We start from the raw sequence: 12,492 nt of genomic DNA on the forward strand, positions 1-12,492 counted from the left end.
TGGACTGCAGCATGCCAGGCCTCCCTGTCCATCACCAACTCCCAGAGTTTACTCAAACTCATGTTCATTGAGTCGGTGATGCCATCCAACCATCTCATCCTCTATCATCCCCTTCTCCTCCCACCTTCAATCTTTCCAGGATCAGGATCTTTTCAAATGAGTAAGTTCTTCACATCAGGTGGCCAAAGTATTGGAGCTTCAGCTTCAGCATCAGTACTTCAAATGAATATTCAGGACTGATTTCCTTTAGGATGGACTGGTTGGATCTCCTTGCAGTCCAAGAGACTCTCAAGAGTCTTCTTAAACACCACAGTTCAGAGGCATCAATTCTTTGGTGTGCAGCTTTCTTTATAGTTCAACTCTCACATCCATACATGACTACTGGAAAAACCATAGCTTGACTATATGGACGTTTGTTGGCAAAGTAATGTCTCTGCTTTTTAATATGCTATCTAGGTTGGTCATAACTTATCTTCCAAGGAGCAAGTGCGTTTTCATTTCATGGCTGCAGTCACCCACCATCTGCAGTGATTTTGGAGCCCCCCCCCAAATAAAGTCTCTCACTGTTTCCACTGTTTCCCCATCTATTTCCCATGAAGTGATGGGACCAGATGCCATGATCTTTGTTTTCTGAATGTTGAGCCTTGTCAACTTTTTCACTCTCCTCTTTCATTTTCATCAAGAGGCTCTTTATTTCTGCTTCACTCTCTGCCATAAGGATGGTGTCATCTGCATATCTGAGATTTTTGATATTTCTCCTGGAAATCTTGATTCCAGCTTGTGTTTCATCCAGCCCAGCATTTCTCATGATGTACTCTGCATGTAAGTTAAATAAGCAGGGTGACAGTGTACAGCCTTGACCTACTCCTTTCCCAATTTGGAACCAGTCTGTTGTTCCATGTCCAGTTCTAACTGTTGCTTTCTGATCTGCATACAGATTTCTCAGGTGGTCTGGTATTCCCATCTCTCAGAATTTTCCACAGTTTGTTGTGATCCACACAGTCAAAGCCTTTGGCATAATCAATAAAGCAGAAATAAATGTTTTTCTGGAACTCTCTTGCTTTTTCCATGATCCAGCGGATGTTTGCAATTTGATCTCTGGTTCCTCTGCCTTTTCTAAATCCTACTTGAGCATCTGGAAGTTCACGGGTCACATACTGTTGAAGCCTGGCTTGGAGAATTTTGAGCATTACTTCACTAGCATATGAGATGAATGCAATTGTGTGGTAGTTTGAGCATTCTTTGGCATTGCCTTTCTTTGAGGTTGGAATGCAAACTGACCTTTTGCAGTCCTGTGGCCACTGCTGAGTTTTCCAAATTTGCTGGCATATTGAATATAGCACTTTCACAGCATCATCTTTTAGGATTTGAAATTGCTCAACTAGAGTTCCATCACCTCCACTAGCTCTGTTCTTAGTGATGCTTCCTAAGGCCCACTTGACTTGGCATTCCAGGATGTCTGACTCTAGGTGAGTGATCACACCATCATGATTATCTGGGTCATGAAGATCTTTTTTGCATAGTTCTTCTGTGTACTGTTGCCACTTCTTCTTAATATCTTCTGCTTCTGTTAGGTTCGTACCATTTCTGTCCTTTATTGTGCCCATGTTTGCATGAAAATTTCCCTTGGTATCTCTAATTTTCTTGAAGAGATCTCTAGTCTTCCCCATTCTGTTGTTTTCCTCTATTTCTTTGCACTAATCACTGAGGAAGGCTTTCTTATCTCTCCTTACTATTCTTTGGAACTCTGCATTCAAATGGGTATATCTTTCCTTTTCTCCTTTGCTTTTTGCTTCTCTTTTTTTCACAGCTATTTGTGAGGCCTCCTAAACCACTTTACCTTTTTGCATTTCTTTTTCTTGGGGATGCTCTTGATCCCTGCCTCCTGTACAATGTCATGGACCTCCAAAACATCAAAAGACCATTGAAGTGATGACATCCAAATTTAAAATATCAAAGCTATGGTTTTTCCAGTTCATGTATGGATATGAGAGTTGGACAGAAAGAAAACTGAGCACTGAGGAATTGATGCTTTTGAATTGTGGTGCTGGAAATTTGAGAGTCCCTTGGAGTGCAAGGAGATCAAACCAGTCAATCCTAAAGGAAATCAACCCTGAATATTCATTGGAAGGACTGATGCTGAAACTGAAGCTCCAATACTTTAGTCACCTGATGCAAAGAGCCGCCTCATTGGAAAAGACCCTGATGCTGGGCAAGATTGAAGGCAGGAGGAGAAGGGGGCAGCAGACATGAGATGGCTAGATGGCATGACCGACTCAATGGACATGAGCTTGGGCAAACTCTGGGAGGTAGTGAGGGACAGGGGAGCCTGGCAGGTGGGCTACAGTCCATGGAGTTGCAAACTGTCAATCTTAGTGACTGAACAACAACACAACGAATAATGCTATAGTGTTATTCTAAAAAACTCAGTCACATAAATCTCAGTGTTGAGATTAATATCATGACCAAGATAAGTATGTTGAAGAGGATGGAAAACATTCTGACTGCATTATATTCAAATTCACATAATCACAGAACATAGAATCTTTGAATTTCATGGCACTGTGAAACTTCTCAAAAGGGAGTAATAATTGATCAGATGATTTCATAAATTAACTTCTTATATAAACTAATTATTGTGATACTTGCCAAGGATGATGCCTTTCTTCTAAGAAATTTGAAAGCATAAATGGTCAAGACAGTATTAACTCACAACATAAAAACTTGCTAACAATAATAATGATGAGTGCCATGTTTTAAATGGGCTTCCCAGGTGACTCAGTGATAAAAGAATCTACCTACCAATACAAGAAATGCAAGAGACATGCATTTGATCCCTGGGTTGGGAAGATCCCCTGGAGTAGGAAATGGCAACCCACTCCAGTATTCTTGCTTGGAGAGTCCTATGGACAGAAGAGCCTGGTGGGCTTCAGTTCAAGGGGTCACAAAGAGTTGGGCTTGACTGAGCGACTAAGCACACATGCCATATTTTGGCCACTTAAATTAGTCAAAATACACTTTATTTCAATCCATAGTATTTTCTCCTTTTTCCAATTATGTTCCCAAGAGATTAAGTAACTTTTTCAGGTGGATTGAAATCTAGGCCTAATGCCAAAGTTCACAGTTTTTTTAGAACACCTTGCTCCTATTATTCCCCAATAATAGAACTGAGTTTCTAGTGAGACTAGTATACTTACTAAGCATCATACTAGGTGATTATTCCTCTCCATGCATTAGATAAAATAATCATGGCAGAAAAACCTATACACAAATTTGTAGGTATTAGCACAAAACCTAGACTGGTTTATTCTTTAAGTCATTAAGTAGATTTGGCTAAATCAAAATTGAGCTGTCAAGCTATCTGGGCCCCTGGAGCCCTGGGTACACCATCTCTAATATCATAGGACCTTCAAGAACTTGCTGACTGTGGCAGAATTTTTGGGAATACGTAGCTATCCAGACAGTTTCCTAGACTGCACAGATGTCACAATCCCTTTTGGAAAGAGTTTCATGCTGGTGTGCACTTGGACTTCAAGAACGTATTGGTTTGTCTGAAGTTCCACAGGATTTACAGTAGCCCAGAATTTGGAAGAGAAGGGGGAGGTGATAAAGTCAAGAACGCTAGGTCCTGCTGCCAGCTTTGACACTCCTGTTATGTTGCCAACCAGGACTCCTTCAGCCTGACATAAAATGGCTGTGTTTTAACATCCTCTTAACTATGATTGGTATAGTAAATAGAATTCATTAGTTGACGGCAGCATTTGTATTTAAAAAAAAAGCCCTCTTTTTATATAGTTTCGCAAACAATGAAAAAATTTAACTGTGTAACTTACCTTATTGACCATATGTTCAGGCACGCTCACATTTGAAATTTCTTAATAGTAAACGCACTAGACTACAAGATCAGTTGTTGGTCAAATCTTGGCTGCAAGAGCCGCGGGGCTGGAGCACTGACCATTAAGTTCTACATGAATTTCCCACTTTTTGGAGGATGAAGATACCTAACCCGTTGTTCGGGGATCAGCTGTATCCACTAATAAGCAAATGAAGAAACAGGTTTAAATGATTAGATGACTTTCCCAACGTCTCGCAGCAGTTAGGAGGTAGAACAGGAATTCAAGCCCAGCCCATCAGCTTCCAACTTTAGAGCTCAGAAGCACTTAGTGGGATTTTAGCGTCAGAGAGAGAAGGGCTGGAAAATGAGCTTTTGAGCTTTGGAAAAAATACAGTAGCCAAGCAAACAGAGGTCAAATAAATAATCCTGGAATGTCTTTTAATCAAATATGTGCATTTTCACTAGTAGAAAGAGTAATAAATGTTTATATTTGTAAGAAAGCAAGTTTTTTTGGTTCATCATCCAAGATTTACCGCTAAAAAGGTTGAACTTGAGGACAAAAGGCACACAGGGCAGGAGCAGCTGGTTCCCAGCATGGGTCGAGCATTTTGTTCTCCGTTTGGACACAAACCTCAGACCTACCCAGGATGTACATACCCCAGACTTGTCTGGTAAGTATCACTATTGCTTTTGCTTTTCTGGACCTAGGCAGCAGGACTTTTTCTTCATGGGTGCTGAGGACTCCTTGGGAAACTGTTAGTACCCAGAGAATTTCACTGTGCTCTCACCCCACCTTCCAGGATTCATCTAATGAGCAAAGCAACTGCAAATGGCTCAGAAGACATTTGCCTCTGACGGGAAGAAATATGGAGTTTTCTTGTATCGCTTCCCCAAAGCTATACAAATGCTGTGATTAACTTGGATTCCAAGACATCACAATATTATATGTTCACCTTTGTGAAGGCTGCAATTGCCAAGCAACAGGTTCTGTTAGATCTCTCTCCAGGGCCAAAGGCTTCTCGTGAAAACATTGACAGTGAAACAAGCTGCACACTGAAGGGAAACAGAGAAATGGAGGAATGGAATCTGACAGAGATGTGTTGACAACCAAGAAAAGAAAAAAGAAAAAAATCCAGCTTGGTCTTGATTTCTGGCCCTCCTTCTCTCTCCGGAGTTCTCACCTTTCCTTCCTACTAGGCCCGAAGCTCCCCGAGGGCAGGGCACTGTGCTTGCTTGCTGTTTCTCCAGCACCTAGTGCCATGGCTCACAGAGAAGGGTGGCTCCTAGAAGTCTGGAAATGGACCTTTGATAAAAGAATCTTGGTGGTTAAGATCAGAATGGACTTACCCAAGCCAAGTAGCAAGTGCTAAGGTCGGCACACAGAGCCTCAGGCTCCAAGTCCAGTGAGCAGCCCACTGTTTAAACCTGCTGCCTTGACTTAGGGGAAAAAGTAATTGGAGGGTTTTAAGGCTAGTTTGGGAGACGATTGTGTGGAATGGATAGGGCTGCTAAATTTTTATTTGCTAAACCTGGCAACCCTCAGAGTAGTGCGCGTATGTATACAATTTTTTTGACCCTGTACTGTGCAAGTCATGGCACGGAGGAGGTCCTCTGCCCTTCCTGTGAGGCTGGTCTGTGGCTACGTCTTGCGGTCTTGACTAAATATGCTGGGGTTCAGACTTCAAAGGGTAGAGGAGGCCGTGACTCACTCTGCAGCTGAGAAGCAATGCAGATGGACCGATAACAAGTTAAAGGTGTGTTTCCTAACTGTTTTTGTGTGATCTCAGTTTGTTGGTAAATGAATGATGATGGTGATATGGACAAGATGTATTTAATAACCACCTCCATTGGGGAGACTTTGGTTGGAAAAAGTTTCCTATTGCTAGAATTAGACATCCATATGTTGAATGCCATCGGAACATTTGCAACAGAAATTCGGAGTTTAAATCACTTTCACCATAGTTTTGGCAGGACCGGGAACATATTTTTTTTTTTTTTCAGCTGTTCTTCCTGATGGGGGCTATAAATAGGTTTGGAGAAGTATATAATTATCTCAAAGTAGAAGCAAAAGATAAAAAGCAGCTTGAGATTTTAAAGGAACATTTAATAGTTATTATTATGTAACATTTATTAAGCAAGCTCACTGTGCTCATTATCTTTGCCAGGAAGAAACTTGGAATAAAAAGTCAATCCAAGACATGACATGTATAAATATACCAAAAGGTACATTAACTTGGTGCCGGAACAAAGGGTTGATTCAATAAAAAAGAAATGTTAGGTGAACAAAAAAGGCAGCCAGATCAGTACAGTGTTGCGTGGAAATGAAGAAAACTTATATTTAGTAACATAGCTTTAAAATACTGACAGTTTAAAATAAGATGTATAGCCACATAGAAACAGGTAACAATATGGTATATGCATGGGTAGTGCTGTGTTTTTGGCAGCTAGCTCAGCCTTTTATGTATAAAAGGAGTTTACTTACTATGTTCAATGAATAAATACTAAAAGGTCTGATACTAAATAAAGATTCATTTTTGATTGGAGCAGGATAGGCATTATAAAGAATGACTTCAGTCACTGGCTCTTGGGTAAGACTGTGATTGCTGTTTAAAGCCTATAGAAAGTCCACAACCAAGTAATCTTATTAATGACATCCATCATTTATTTGATGCCTGTTAAATGGTGCAAGTACTATATTAATATATAATCTCTAATTCTTTTTAAAAAGTATTTACCTGCTTAGTGAGCTAGCAACTAGCTGCACTGGGTCTTAGTTGCAACATGTGGAATCTAGTTCCCTGGCCAAGAATCAAACCTGGGCTCCCTGCATTGAGTGTGGTGTCTTAGCCATTGAACCACCAGGGAAGCCTCTAATTCTTATAATAATTCTAGGAAATAGACATTATCAGTCTGTTTTACAAATCCTTCAAGGTTTTAAGTTAGTTGTTAAGTGAATTTAAGAGGCCACAGGATATATAAAGTGGAGATACAGGAATTCAACTCTTTGTCAACACCAAAACTCAGGCTTTTTTTTTTTTTTCACATTGTGGTGCTACCTATCCAGCTTCTTACCTATGCATTCTTATTTCCTTCACCTTATTTCTCCTTCACTTATGAAGAATTTTCCTTTAGAACCTGATTGTCCCAGTCAACCTAATTTGGACTTCATGATTCCTCCTGTTGCCTCTGGTCCTGCCCTCAGCTTTTTCTCAACTCTTCTATGATTTCCTGGCTTTAGTGGTCTGCCTACATTCATCACACCTTCATTTTGGTAGATACTCGGTTCAGCATTACTAAGGCTGAGAACTCCTCTGTGCTGATAATTTGCATAGGTGCCACCCCACAAGATGAATATCCTTATTATGGCCTGAAGTCATGCATTTCTTGCAGACAAACACAAAAAGCCACAGATCCTTATGAAGTTTTATTGGCCTGTATGTCCTCAGAGCACTTCCTAACACAGGGCAGAAATCCAGACAGGCCAAGCAGGCACACCGCTTTTAGAAGCTGGGGCCAGCAGAAGTCTTTTGAGATCTAAATAGTCCCAACAATAAACAAAGAATGATTCTTTGCATTGGGGTTCTTCCTGGGAAGAGGTTCATACATGGTAATCACTAGAGAGGCAGGTGAGATTCGGGTAATGGAGAGGGACTCAGGCTGGTGAATGTCCTATTCATATCTTCAACCCACATTTGACACCTCCTTCCTCAGGAATGTTACGCTAGCCAAGAGATCATGGAATGCCTAGAGGTGTGTGGCTTTTGTCATGAGGTCCTGATGTCTCAGAAGCAGGGTTTCCTGAGCATTGCCCTCTTCTGCAGCCTGAGGGCTCATCTGGGTGCTTTCGACTTAATCCCAGACTGGGGGCTGACACACACTAGTATTTATGCCAGTAAAAGTTTACCGTGAGAGTGAAAACAGCAGTCTTTCTCTACTCCCAGTAACATACTCAGCAATCAATTACCAGATTATGAAAAAAGTGGAAATCTAAGGTGCAGATATGGTGAGGAAGTAGAATATGAAAATACCGTCAGTGTGTGACAGGTACAGGACAAAGTTAAATAGGAGAATTTGGGAAATGACTGGCCTTTGAGAAATGGGGCTTGCAGAAATCAGACCAGTGAGTAGAGTCTTCAGGAAGCTGATGGATAAAGAGCTGGCTATTAAAGATAGTGACAGATGTTGTCTGAATTTGCACAGAAAATGGACCTTTGCTGCCCTCATATCTCTGCCCAAATCCTACACCATGGGCTCTGTTTGTCTTCATCCCCAGAACCCAACTCACTCACAGGCCTCCTGGCTCAATCCCCATTACTTGCTTTGTTGTGAATGGCTTCCTTCCTTGACGCTGACTTTTGGGAATGCTTTCCTAGCAGTTAGGTTTGTTTCCTTCTTATACTGCAATTGAAATTCTTTATCTATGGTTCCTCAGGCCACCCTGGGCCATTGTCTCCCCTGATCTAACCATGACTCTGAGTGTTATTATCCCAGCACCACAAATGTGACATGAACATCAGTGCATGTGTTTATTAAAGTGGTGCTAGATTTTTTGACAACAAAATCCTCAGAGCAGTAGTTTAATACAACAATAGTTTATTTCTTTTTCATATAACGATTCAATTTACACATTCCTGGTTTGGCTCCAAGTAATCATTCAGGAAGCCAAGATGATAGAAACTCTGCTGTCTTCAGCCTGTGAATTCTAATGTGCCAGTATCAGTAGACTGGATAAAGTTACCATGCCTGGACACCTGGGAGACTTTTAAGGGCCAGGCTTGGAGGCGGCATTCATTGCTTCTCCCTCATATTCCATTGGATAAAATTTTGGCCACATTGGATATACCTTCTTGCAATGGAGACTGAGAAATGTGGTCTAGTCATGTCCTCCTGATGAAGAAGATATAAGTTTTGGTGAAAACACAGCGTTTTCTGTCTCAGAAGAGCCAACAGTGACCTCTTCACTTCTGACCAGAATATCCTAAAAAGAAGAAACCACGGAAGAACGCTGGACTTCCCTCCCGGTTTGGTAGTGGCCCTGGATAGTTGCCCCACAGGCAGGTCCAGCTTCCTTAAGATTTTCCCTGACATAGTCTGGCCCCTTGATTTCCTTATGCTATTGATGAACTCTGTATGTAAGGCTGTGAAATTTATGGGCGAGCCAGAATGAGTGACTATCTTGATATCCTGGCTGAGAAGAGAGACAAATGGATGAACAGTCCCACACTCATGACCGACCAGACACCTCCTGAAGCATCATGCAGGATTTCTGGAAGAGTTTTGGGCCATGTCAGATCAGCCTACCTGGCAGCAAGTGCCTCCATCACCTCTCACTTCTATGAGCACATCAGACAATGTGTTGCTGGATATAGGAAGGAGTTCTAGTTGTTGGTATATGTTTTATTTAAGAGCAAGGAGGACCTGAATGTCTCAGGAAGGCTTTCTGGAAACTTACATGATATTTTCATGATTTATTGTTGTTGTTTAGTCGCTAAAGGATGTCCAACTCTTTGCGACCCCATGGACTGCAGCATGCCAGGCTTCCCTGTACTTCACCTGGAGTTTGCTCAAACTCATGTCCATTGCGTCAGTGATGCCATCCAAACATCTCATTCTCTACTGTCCCCCTTCTCCTCCTGCTCTCAATATTTCCCAGCATCAGAGTCTTTTCCAATGAGTCAACTCTTCGCATCAGGTGGCCAAAGTATTGGAACTTCAACTTCAGCGTCAATCCCTCCAATGAATATTCAGAGTTGATTTTCTTTAGGATTAACTGGTTTGATCGCCTTGCTATCCAAGGGACTCTCAAGAGTCTTCTCCAGCACCACAGTTTGAAAGTATGAACCCCATGAACAGTGTGTAAAGGTGTGATTTATTAGTGTAGGCTACAAAATCAGTCGTCTATGCATGGAAAGTTGGCAAGCCAGCCATATATTCTTGTTGGCTGAAGACTGAAGATGAACTATGTGAGTGAAGGAAGTGTGTCATTGCTGTGTGAAGGTGCAATCAGTGGGGATGTTTATAGTTGCATCCTAGAGAAACCAGCTAATTCTGTGACTATTCCCCTCCTTCTATTCAAAAGGCCCTTTACTCAATGATGAGAAATGTGCATTCTGCTCTAGTAAGTGCAACTGCTGGTTTTTCTCTTCTCTCTTCCGCTAACTTGTGCTCTTCTCTCTTCTTCCATTTTCTATATTTATTTTAATAATATGTGTTCCATATTGGACTCTGGATGCTCATAGGACTGCGATGGACTGGGCACAAATCCATAGAATGATAGTTGCAGAAAACCCTGTTTTCTGGATCCTGGGTGCATAGGTCTTGCTGCTACACTGCCCCAACTTTGTGCAAGTCTGAGTAAATACCCCTGACTCCTACTGAGGGATGGACACTGGGGAAGGGCTCCTGACCTGTGAACATCTGGGTAGAAGATCACATAGAACCCATGGTGCTGGAGGTCAACCGTGTGACATACAAGTGCAACATGTAAAAGTGGATCATAAACATCCTCATGTGTCTATGACCTTAGGATTTGTGAAAACTCATGAATGAGATTCTCCTACCTTCCACGCATAGTTCTTAATTTTTCTACTTATAAATTTGACTGTAATTTTAGGATCTGCTGTTGGTCATAAATTCTTACTGTAACTTCTTGACTATGGTTCATATTCTACCCCTGGAATCAAGGTTGCAAGTTTCCTTGGAAAAACGCTTTACCTGGCCCAATATTTCCCCAAGATTCCTGTCAATCATCTAAGCCTTAATCTGCAGTTCTCTTGCTGGGACTTCCTGGGCCTCAGGAGCTGAAGATGGGCATATGTGACCATTTGAACAGATAGGACAAATCCTCAGTGAAAGTCAGTGCCCTAAGTTGCCTGTATCTCAGATTCAGTTCAATTCAGTTGCTCAGTCGTGTCTGACTCTTTGAGATCCCATAAATCGCAGCACACCAGGCCTGTCCATCACCATCTCCCGGAGTTCACTCAAACTCACATCCATCGAGTCAGTGATGCCATCCAGCCATCTCATCCTCTGTCGTCCCCTTCTCCTCCTACCTCCAATCCCTCCCAGCATCAGAGTCTTTTCCAATGAGTCAACTCTTTGCATGAGGTGGCCAAAGTACTGGAGTTTCAGCTTTAGCATCATTCCTTCCAAAGAAATCCCAGGGCTGATCTCCTCCAGAATGGACTGGTTGGATCTCCTTGCAGTCCAAGGGACTCCCAAGAGTCCTCTCCAACACCACAGTTCAAAAGCATCAATTCTTCGGCGCTCAGCTTTCTTCACAGTCCAACTCTCACATCCATACATGACCACAGGAAAAACCATAGCCTTGACTAGACAGACATTTGTTGGCAAAGTAATGTCTCTGTTTTGAATATGCTATCTAGGTTGGTTATAACTTTTCTTCCAAGGAGTAAGTGTCTCTTAATTTCATGGCTGCCGCCACCATCTGCAGTGGTTTTGGAGCCCAAAAAAATAAATTCTGACACTGTTTCCACTGTTTCCCCATCTATTTCCCATGAAGTGATGGGACCAGATGCCATTTTCTTTGTTTTCTGAATGCTGAGCTTTAAGCCAACTTTTTCACTCTCCACTTTCACTTTAATCAAGAGGCTTTTTAGTTCCTCTTCAATTTCTTCCATAAGGTTGGTGTCATCTGCATATCTGAGGTTATTGATATTTCTCCTGGCAATCTTGATTCCAGCTTGTGCTTCTTCCTGCCCAGCATGTCTCATGATGTACTCTGCATAGAAGTTAAATAAGCAGGGTGACAATATACAGCCTTGACGTACTCCTTTTTCTATTTGGAACCAGTCTGTTGTTCCATGTCCAGTTCTAACTGTTGCTTCCTGACCTGCATATAGGTTTCTCAAGAGGCAGGCCAGGTGGTCTGGTATTCCCATCTCTTTCAGAATTTTCCACAGTTTCTTGTGATCCACACAGTCAAAGGCTTTGGCATAGTCAATAAAGCAGAAATAGATGTTTTTCTGGAACTCTCTTGCTTTTTCGACGATCCAGCGGATGTTGGCAATTTGATCTCTGGTTCCTCTTCCTTTTCTAAAATCAGCTTGAACATCAAGAAGTTCACAGTTCACGTATTGCTGAAGCCTGGCTTGGAGAATTTTGAGCATTACTTTACTAGCGTGTGAGATGAGTGCAATCGTGTGGTAGTTTGAGCATTCTTTGGCATTGCCTTTCTATATCTCAGATTATTTTCCCCTAAATTACTATATTCCAAATATTTAAGTGTATGTGGGATAAGCCCATTTAATTCATTAAAAGTACAGAACCCCAACCAAGACCTACTGGGAGAGTTTGGTCCATTGTTCATTGTTTTCCATAGCTATATCTTATATATTGGCATATCCTAAGATATCTTAGATATTGGACAGAATGAGCTATATATTAATATCATCTTGGAGCATTCTACTTTGAACTAGTTAAGTATCAGGGGCCTAGGAATTGATTGAGAGTTAAGCAAAGCAGCTTCTTTAACAACTTAGAAGTCTTCCCACCCACTACCTCCCTTTCATTTCTTGGATTCCATGGACTGACACCCAAAGTCAGACATCATATCAAGACATCTCAGTAGCTGGCGTTGCGTTAGTCTCAGACTTTAGTTTATGCACTTGAGTCTCAGATTAATGGCTTTCATTTTG

Source organism: Capra hircus, chromosome 9 (genome assembly GCF_001704415.2).
Source record: "Capra hircus breed San Clemente chromosome 9, ASM170441v1, whole genome shotgun sequence".
NCBI lineage: Eukaryota > Metazoa > Chordata > Mammalia > Artiodactyla > Bovidae > Capra > Capra hircus.